This window comes from Carettochelys insculpta, chromosome 13 (genome assembly GCF_033958435.1).
Source record: "Carettochelys insculpta isolate YL-2023 chromosome 13, ASM3395843v1, whole genome shotgun sequence".
In the NCBI taxonomy this organism is placed as follows: Eukaryota; Metazoa; Chordata; order Testudines; family Carettochelyidae; genus Carettochelys; species Carettochelys insculpta.
In genome coordinates this window covers 28,031,906-28,042,523 of record NC_134149.1, presented here as the reverse complement: position 1 = coordinate 28,042,523, position 10,618 = coordinate 28,031,906, and positions in this window count along the sequence as shown.

Here is a 10,618-nt window from a genome sequence, read left to right as displayed (position 1 = left end):
CTACTGTACCTACACAGTGGGGGCTCCCTGGAACAATGGCTGGAGACAGAGTGGGAATTCTCCATGCACGTATACATAAAGCTATCATAGAGGTACTCTTTCACCACCCTCACAAGGTTTCCGGTGAGGCCTGCTTTATTCCTTCATCCACAGTAGGACACCTTTCCATGCCAAGCCAGCAGTAAATGGTCTGGCATCATTGCAGAACAAACTATTGCAGCATATGCTCCAGATTTCTGGCTACATTCAGTCAGCATCCACTCTCTATCATTCTGTGTGATTTGGAGAAGACTGATATCATGCATAGCAACCTTGATGTGTCAGGGAAAGCTAAGTAACTGATCCCACTGAGGCAATCCACCTCTGTTTACTCATCCCCAGCAAGTCATGGAGTGAACCTAGGTCCTGCCGCCAGACCTGGCAACCCTTTCTGCCCCTCCACTCTGCAGGCTCCTGTGGGAAGGGAAAATGGAACTCTCCCAGCAAAGAGGCCACCACATCTGGTCCCCCTCCTATCTCCTTCTCTTTGAAGGCTCCTGGGGCATTTCATTAACAGCAACTTGCCTAACTACAATTTCACTGTCTTGACATTCACTAAGCTGTTTTTCAAAGCCTCTCTGATTAGCAATTCCTCTTGATATGCTCTCCTTATTATCATGGTGTCTGGCAGCTTACTACCTTGCTTGCTGGCCAGGTGATATGCCTTGATCCTCCAGCATGGCATAATTTTTTCCCCCTTAAGCTCACAGATAATATGGAGCACACATCAGGTTGCCACAATGCTGAGAATGTTGTTTTCACTGAGATCTATCTGAGTCAAATTCTGAAACCTTGCCTTGAAATGGCCGAAAGCACGTTCTACCAGGCTGCACTTGCTCAGCTTCTAGTCAGACTGATCCTTATTGCGGTCCAGGCTGCCTGTGTATGGCTTCATAAGCCACAGGAGCAAGGGGTAGGCTGGGTCTCCAAGGATAACTTGGCAAGCATCTCCACGACTCCAGTGATCATTTTTGGTCTTGGAAGAAAGTTCCATCCTGCAGCTTTCTGAAGAGACTGGAGTTCCTAAAGATGTGCATGTCATGCATCTTTCCTGACCATCCCAAGTTGATGTCAGTGAAATGGCCTTTATGGTCCACCAGCACCTGCAACACCACTGAGAATTACCCCTTAAAGTTTATGTCTTCTGTTGCAAGGTAATCAAGTGCCAACACAGGGATATGCATTCCATCTATCACACCATCGCAGTTAGAGAACCCCATGGTGGCAAAACCATCCACTGTGTCCTTCACATTTCCCAGAGTCACTGTCCTTTGTAGCAGAAGGGTATTGATAGCCTTGGCTGCTTGGATCACAGCAGCCCCCACTACAGATTTGCCTAATCTGAATTGATTCCCATCTGGCCAATTGCTCTCTAACACTACAAGTTTTCATGGGGATATTGCCACTAATTTCTGAACTTTCAGAGGAGGTCTTATTCTGATATTGCTGCACTTCAGGGCAAGGGGAAAGCAATTCATAAAGCTCCATGAAAGTGGCTTTATGTTTGCAAAAGCTTTGTAGCCACTGCTGATTGTCCCATAGCTGCATAACTATGAGGTCCCACCAGCCTGTGCTTGTTTTTAGAGGACCAGAACCAGCATTCTACTATGTGAACAAGATTGTCTGCTGCCAGCACCTGCCAATTGCTCCTCCCCAGTGTTTCATATACACCTATGTCCATGTCCTCCTCATGTTCTTCCTCACTCTGGTGGCTCTTGGCTCTGCACATACAGCAGCATAATGCATGAGGTGTTCAAATGCCTGCCACAACAGTGTGAAGCTGAATGGGGTCCATGCTTGCCTCTCTATGGCCATTTGCATGGATAAATAGTGAAAAAGGGGCATAAAAACATTGCTTCCCATTGTTTTCAAGTGTGAATAGTAGGAGATTAAGTGCACTAAGGGAGGCTGATGGCACATATCCAGAACTACCCACTGCACTGTTTTTGTCCCATCAGACCCTGGGGGCATAACCCAGAATGCAAGGGAACAGTAGGAACTGTGGGATAGCTACCCAGTGTGCATCACTGTGAAAGTTGAAGTTGCCCACCCTTCCGTGGATGCACTCTGTTGAATGTCGACTTTCCAAAATCAGGTGCTAAAAAATCAGCCTTAATAAACTTGACCTAAACTTGTAGTGTAGACGTACCCTCCGTGCCTTGGTGGTACTTATCCTTAGTATGTGCAGTGAGTTGTACAGGTGTATAGTACTCTGACACCAGGAATATCCCTGGCCCAGGCTCCAGCAAACTTCACTGCTTGCCAGCCCCTGCACTCCCTGCCCCTTGTGCCCCCTGGTCCCCTGAGCAGCAGGGACTCACATGGTGGCAGCCGGGGGCAGTGAACAGCAGGAAGCTGCTCTTAGACCACTGCACTGCTACTGGTGGGGCTGGGAACCCCCAGGGCATGGGGGACACACAGCAGGGTGGGAGGAGTGTGTGGGAGCAGCAGGCAGTAGCTTGGAGGTGCCTGCCCCCTCCCAGGAGCTACCACCAGAGTGGGGTGTCCCAGGTAAGCGTGGCTCACCCGATGTCCTCTGGTGCATTCCATTCCCTCTGGAGCTGGAACCCTCTATCCCACCTCCTCCACCCCCAACCTCCTTTCCAGATCCTGTATTCAGGCCCCCAACCCCTGCACCAGGCCAGATCCAGCACCTAGACTCCCTCCCAGAGCCTGCACCCCAGACTACCACCTGCACCCCAGGCCTCCAGAGCCCCCCCCTTCTGCAACTCCTCCAATCCCTGAATCTCCTTTTCCAGTCCAGAGCCCTCCCACCGCCCCCAAACTCCCTCCTAGAGCCTGCAACCTCCCCCACCCAATCTCCCTCCCAAAGTCTTAGGCAAGTTTGGGGGGCAGAGTTTGAGTGGGAGGGCATGTAGGCTCTGGGCATTTTGGGTGCCCCCAAAATTTCTGCACGCCTGCCACCTTTGATCCCAAGGGTTTGGTCTTCCAGATGCGCTAAATGCCCACAACTCTAATGGAAGTCAACAGGTGCTAAGGGAACCCAGCGCCTCTGGAAATCAGGTGCTAAGAGTTCTGTGAGAGAGCTGGGAATAGAGCACACAACACTTGATGCTCAATCCTGCACCTTAATGGCAGGAATGCTTCAGTTCTGTGAACAGCAACGAAGGGTCCTGTGGCACCTTATAGACTAACAGAAAAGTTTTGAACATGAGCTTTTGTGAGCACATACTCACTTCATCAGATGCACTTCATCAAATTCAGTTCCGTGAAGAAACCAGTCTAAGCTGTCTTGCAATATATTTTAGAAATATACACAGTTCGTTCTTTTTTAAAGAAATGTTGAATAAATTATTTGGAAGTTAACACTAACTGACACTTTAAAAATTGGCTAATTTTAGTCAGCTTAGAGTTTCAGTGTCGTTCACTTCACATTAACGGAGGAGACAACAGGCTGGGAAATTATAACAGTAGCTCTGAAGACAGAAGACAAAAGTAACTGCTGCACCTGGTTCAATAGCACAGTAATTACTACGTGAAAGCCTTCATCTGTTAGCTGGCTATCAATAATTAATTTGTATAATAAAGAAGATGACACAATAGCTTTTTGCTGTTGAAAACATTGATTTGTTAATTGCTTGATCAACTGAGAGCTCGTTGATAATTTGCATCTTGCTGACACTGTAGTTATTCATTGGATCCTGTGTGCATACAGGACCAAATCCTCAGCCCAGAACTCAGTTTGAGTCACTGGTCTAGATACTAGTGAGAAATCCTGCCTAAAGTCCTTGAAGTAGCTATGATGTTGCTCCAGGAATGCTTGTACTAGCTCAGCCATCAGCCTAATGGAAGAACTTTTTGTCGGCCTTTGCATGATGCCCTGAATGGAGAAACTGTGGTGGGAACAGATCTCCAGCCTCATCTATCCCCCTAACTTATTGATGCCCCAACTGCTCCTGCTCCACACTTCCTGCCCCACTCCTGCTCTTCCACTGTGTTCCTGTTCCTTTATCTTGGGAGTGTCTCCACCCAAGGAAGGTGGAACAAGATTTGTTGCAGGTTTGCTCTGATAATGGTAACGCTCAACCTAGAAGTAATGGAATGTTGAGAATAGCCTCTTATTCTGAAATCTGGTGCTATTTGGACAGCACCAAGCACAGAATAAGGTATTTTCAAATAATTTATGCAATTTGCACTACACAAATGTGTAAATTATTTTGAGAAAATCTTACTGTGTAGACATAGCCTTAGAGTGCAGCCTGCAAGCCACTCTGTGAAAAGTTCATCTGCACTTCTCTGCTGGACAGGGAAAGCACTATTGATATTTTTGGAGGGAACTGAGGCCCACATCCTACCTCCTTTATTCTAAGAGCCACAAGTGGAGATAAAGCTTCTGAAGTGGTTGCACAGCACTCCCTGAGGGTAGGGACTAGGATTTAGGATGAAGACCTTGCGTGGGATATGTAGAGGTGGTGGGAGAGGTCCCTTGTGCCTTTTTGACCCTGCTAAGACAGACACAGTAGAGCCCACAATTTAACATTCAGGGGCATTTTTCTCCATCCATTTTCCACACACACTGGTACCCAACTGTAGTTGACCACAATTATGTAACCTCTTCCATATGCCCTTCTATTCCTGGCCCCACAAGTCACCTGCTATTCTGTCAGTGAGGAGAGAATAAATCTCTAGATAACATGTTTTCTTTTTGAAGAAATCATTTTGCACTTGTATTATGCTGGTCTTTCTAATGAGCTACCTCATCTCTGGTCTTTCTTTCTGTGTAATATAAATCTGTAAAAAAATTGTTTCCTGTCTCTGTTAGTGTAGTGACTATTTTGTATTTCTTTTGTTTTGTCATAAACATTAAAGTTGTTCAATTATCCATAGAGTCTTCTAAGATTCTGAAGTACTCATTTTTAAAGCTTTAAATATTTCTGGAGAAATAGTCTTTAGTCTCTAGCTCAGTTTCTTGTAAACTGTCTATTCCTGATTGTGATATGGGATAATAAATGAGCTGTAGTGTTTATAGGAGTGCTTCAGTTTTTAACATAATAAACGTGGAATGATGATCAATAGGCTCGTGTTAATAAATCTAAGGTAAAATTTTCAAACACCCTTAAGTGCCGTAAGAGACTAAGCGCCACTGACTTTCAACTGCTTTCAACACCTTTTGAAAATATTACCCATAAGAGACAGAGAGGTAGCCGTGTTAGTTTGTATTCCAACAAAACAAAGCAGCAGATGCAGTGAGTCTGTCCCATGTAAGCTCATCACTGAATAAATCATTTGTTAGTCTTTAAAGTGCTATATTTCTTCTGCTTTGTACCCATAAGTGATTGCTTTTGTTACCCCAACTTTATTTCATTGTCCTTGATACTTAAAATCAAATACAGAACTCCATTTGACATCAATGGCTCAGTCAGACTGTTAATCTTTAAGGGCTAATCCTTCAAAGTGCTAAGAGTTCACAAGTTATTTGAGTTCATTTTTAACTGGCAAAATATAAAGGCTATTACATTTCACAATGAAAATATGTTTTGACCTGAAAAAAATTATTTTCTTTTCCATTTAGCAAATGTCAAAGTGAGATGTTTTGACAAATTCATTGTTTTAAAAAAGTGAAACTTTCCAAAGCCAACTATTCCCTGTGAACAATTTCCGTTTTGTGGAATCTACATTTTCCAATGAAAAAACTCTTAAATTTCTAAACAACTCTAATAAATATCCTGTAGTAAACACTTCTGCATGGGACTAACTTCACTTACATGAAAGGCCCTATTGCTTTCAGTTATGTTTGTGTTTGCAGGACTGGACCCATTAACAGTGGTATGAATATCCCATTTGCAAGAGCTTTCAGGGTAATTTGGCCCTGCATATACATTAGGAGTGGCACAGTGATAGAGTGGGATGGGGTGTATTTTCCCTGTTCTGAGGCTGCTGGGAATGGGGTACAACTATCTTGGGCTTGGAAAATTCTGAAGGTTATTTCAGCTCGCATCCTCACTGCATTGGCCCTCAGGCGTGGTTGCAGTGGCACAGAATTGCTAAGAAATATTACCCCGGAAACTCACTTTCTAGCCCTCTCCAGACCATCCCTGAATGCTCTCTGCAATGTATCCTTCTATGAGAAGAGAGCAGAGGAGGTGCAAAGCTGGCTCTGTGCTCTTCATTGAGGATATCTTTTGATGGGTGTGTTCTCTGGGGCTATACCTACACTAGAGGGTTTTGTCAGCAAAACCCACAGTGTCCAGATTCCCAAGGCGTTCTGTCAACAGTAAGTTGATGGAACACAGCAATTTTGTCAACAGCTGTACCCTATTCTCTGTGCAGAATAATGCCTATATCAACAGAAGCTGGTCTGGACTTTCGGGGCGGAGGGAGAGCTCTGTTGATAGGCAGGGCTTCCAGGACACCAGGCAGCCCAGTCTGCTATGTTTCCAGTTGGCCATTGTGTCGATAGAGCAGCTGGGCAGTTCAGCTGCTTTCTGTTGACAGAGCAGATCGCTCTTGCAATCCGTTTGGCAGTTTGGCTGCAATTTGTCGACGGAAATTTTGTCAGAAGATATCTTCCAAAAGTAACTTCTGTCAATAAATCCCTGTAATTTAGATGTAGCCTGGGGTAAAGTTCGACAGGACAACCTTGAATCAATCCCTCTTCATAGTAGTAGTAGCAGGACTGTGCTCTCAAATCAAGTTCTCTTCTCAGTTACACCCATGAGGTCATATTAAAGTCAATGGAATCAGATGTCTGCCAACTGTTGAGCAGCAAAGTGACTCATGTTTGTGTTTGGAGGGTGGATCAGAATGTAAGGGCATTTACATTATTTCATTTATAAGAAAAGCTATTCTTTGTCAAGAGGGCTGTTGACAGTGTTTTGGCTAACTATGCAAACTGTTAAATAGAAATATCTAGGACTGTTTTGTTTTTTTTTTTTAGTTTTGTTTTAAAAGACCACAGTTTAGTGTTGGTGGGAGGCACATTTAGATTTTTATAACTATGATGCTTACTATTCAACTAGTTCCAGCTGCACAAAAAAATCTCACCTTCAGGATCAATTTGCCTTATAATGCGCAGATCAGATTTTTCCTGTTCCTTAATTTATTTTTCCAGTTCTGCATCTTTGCTGTCTCAGTTCCAACACTTATTGTATGTTATCAAGCATCTCTGTAAAACTCCAACACGTACTCCTCCTGGTATCAATCCTTGAAAGTCCATACACAGAAGGAGCCCTGTGGGAAAGAGAAGACACTCATACCCCTTCTCTGGTCTCAGTGCACATTAGGCTGTGGCTTCACTACAGAATTCTTTTGAGATAGCAGCTGTTATATCAAAATAACTTTGCTTGCATCTACACTTTCCACACACTATTTCGAAAAAAAATGTGAATGAATGGGGGTGCATCTACACTAGGAACTAACTTTGAAGTTAATTTTGAAGTTAGGCACTACACTGAAGTAGCCAGGGGAGAGTCTACACACATTTTCCCTTACTTCGAAGTTAGGGAGCCCAACTTCAAAGTCCTTACTCCATTCCCAGGAGCGGTGTGTGTAGCTGCTCTACTTCAAAGTTGCTTACTTCAAAGTTATTTTTGCAATGTAGACACAGCCTGGGTGTTTTATTTCAAAATTGGTAACACTCATTGCAGGGGAGTGATATGTATGTTGAAACAGATATTTTGAAATAGGAGCTATTAAGACAGAGAATAGCATTATTTCGAAATTAGCCACAATGGTGACCAATGGCACGATTTCAAAATAGCACTGTGTGTCCAGAAATGCTATTTTGAAATAGCTGGGTGCTGTTCTGAAATGCATTTTGTGTATAGCTGTGTTATTTCAAAATAAGACATTTTGAAATAGCTGTTTCAGAATATCTTATTTCAAAATACCTCTGTAGCGTAGCCACAGCCTTAGAGTGCCTTTGGCACTTGAGCTAAGGGGATGCTTTACCTGGGAGGAAAGAGCAAGCTGGCAGTTACTGTGACAAGCCTTTACAACAAAGCATGGTCACGTGCAAAAACAATGTAAGACAGCAGCAGCTGTGTCTATAAAAAGGATAAATTAATTGTAATGACTATTTTAGCAACTAGTAAATTAGGAAGTGGGCAAAGCTTGAAATTTCTTGTGCCAGTTTTCCCTATTAAAGAAGACTGAGGAAGCCAAACTGTGTGACCAACTTATATATCCAGAATAATTCAGCTTTATGTGGCCAGTTCTTTGCCTCTGAGACACTATAATGTGTTTCTTTAAAAAAAAAAATCCCATTGTCCCTGTTTGTATTATTTACATTTCTTTACGGACATTCAATATGGTTTGACATGAAGCCTTTTTTTACTTTTACTCAGTAACTGGCAGGAAAATGGTAGGTCTTACGCATCACAATGCTTTCCACAATGTTCCATTGAGTTTTCAGGAGCATCTATATTGTGTGTATGCTTATTTCCTCTAGTCTGCTGTTTGAATCCATCCAGTTACCACTTTCCACTTTCACTGCCTTTAGTTCCTTACAGATGATGGGTATGAATGATAATTTAATGTTTTAATTATTGTAATTCAAATCACTCCACTCCTCTTTGTAATCTGCAACTAGACTCACAGTAGACATACAAATTTGTATGTGCACTCATCGATATTGCAGCCTTTATGCATTAAAGAAATACTGCTGAATACAATGGAACTTTTCCAGGAGTAGAAACTGCAATGTTGGACCCATCAATAGGAAATAACACACATACATGACAAACTGTATATATGTGTTTTGAACGCTTATATAGTATTGAAATTACCATTTTTGTGGGTAGTGTCAGTGGGGTTTTATTCTCAGTTCTTTTGACATAGCATGTGATCTCTACCAACTTGTTTAGATGACTTGGGCCTCAGTTTCTTCTTGTAGAAGAAAGGATAGCATGCAATATGGTGTGGCCACAGTGACTCACTGCATCCTTTCATTGCTCCCCAGGGTGCCTCTACAGTGTTTGACCTCTGTCTTCTCTTTCATGGGGCTCTTTTAAATTCCACACCCTCCAAAGAGAGATTAAAACATTCCCCAATCATTTCAGGTCAGATTGATTCACTCCACAGTGGCCCTCCACTCCCAATTCAGTCTCTGTCTCTGTCTCTCTGTGTCTGTGTCTGTGTCTCTGTCTCTCTCTCCCCTGTTCCCTGTTCTTTCCCAGAGCTATGTCACAGTTCAATCTCTTTGCAGGGGCCAGTCGTCCTTCATGAAAGGACTTCTTCAGCTAGCCTACAGCATCTCAAGCTTCTATTTTCTCACTTTTGCCCTGGTTTCTTACCTCTGACAATTTCAACAACCCTTTCTCAACCACACCTTTTATATGTAGCTTCCTGATGCCTTTTATACTTGAATTACCTGATTCCCTCCAAGTGAGACTCACCTTGTATTTAGAGCTGGCTGAGGGCCCGGCTATCCAGCCCAAAAGCAAGCTGCTAGTAATAATCCATCTTCATTGTGTGTTTTGAAATCCCTAAATAAAGGGCACCGTGTAAACATTATTTTTTTCATACTCTGTTTTATATGGATCTATTTGCGAAAAACACTCAACCAATGAACATTAAATTATGACTTTATATTAAGCTGGAGCTCATTTTGTGTGGTTAAAGAAGAGACAAGAGGGTGGTAGGAGGACAGAGAATGCAGATGAAGAACGGAAATAAGACCATCAAAGAGAGTATGAGCTGAGAGACAGAAAGAGAGGAGGAATGAACAGGAGAGAGTAGGAGATGGAGAGGAAACAAATAGAGTAGCATCCTGCCAGAAACCGCTTCTACTATAAGAAAACACTGCCAACGAAGAAAAACATGATAGCCAAGGTCTAGGTCAGCTGATCTAAACAACATCACTTAATTTATGTAAAAAGAAGAGAAACAGGTTTCTCATCACCTGTTTTTCAGATAACTTACAATTAAGGACCTGTAGACCTTCTACCAGGTATGTGTTTCAAATTCAACTCCTTGCCTTCACATCTTTGTATTAATAGTATTCTTGAGAGTTGAATGATAGCTTAAAGGTATATTGGTTACTTTTCTGGAACATAATCCACATAATAATATGGACATCTATGGCTAGTTGCTACTTAGGAGTTCTTAAAAGCTGTCACTTTTATAACTAACTTAACGCTGGAGTTTTCATACCTTAAGTTTAATATTTTTGCTTTATTTTCATGTCTCAGAACTTTAACTAAAACTAGTTAACATTTAGCATCCAGTGAACATTTTAACTCTTTCTGACTTAGTTCATGTCCTGGAGACCACCACCATTTCAGAGCATGCGAGTTAAAATGGCAAGTCTGGCTAATATCTTATCAACTTAGGAAACTGAATTCTTCCACTCTAATTTTCTAACATGGTTGTTTTAGAGTTCTTTACCCCACACTGGGTCCACTGGCACCTTATAGACTAACAGAAAAGTTTTGAGCATGAGCTTTCATTAGCAAAGACTCACTTCATCTCACTGCAACTGATGAAGTGAGTCTTTGCTCACGAAAGCTCATGCTCAAAACTTTTCTGTTAGTCTATAAGACGCCACTGGACCCTTCGTTGCTGTTACAGATCCAGACTAACACGGCTACACCTCCGATACTTTACCCCACAGTCATTA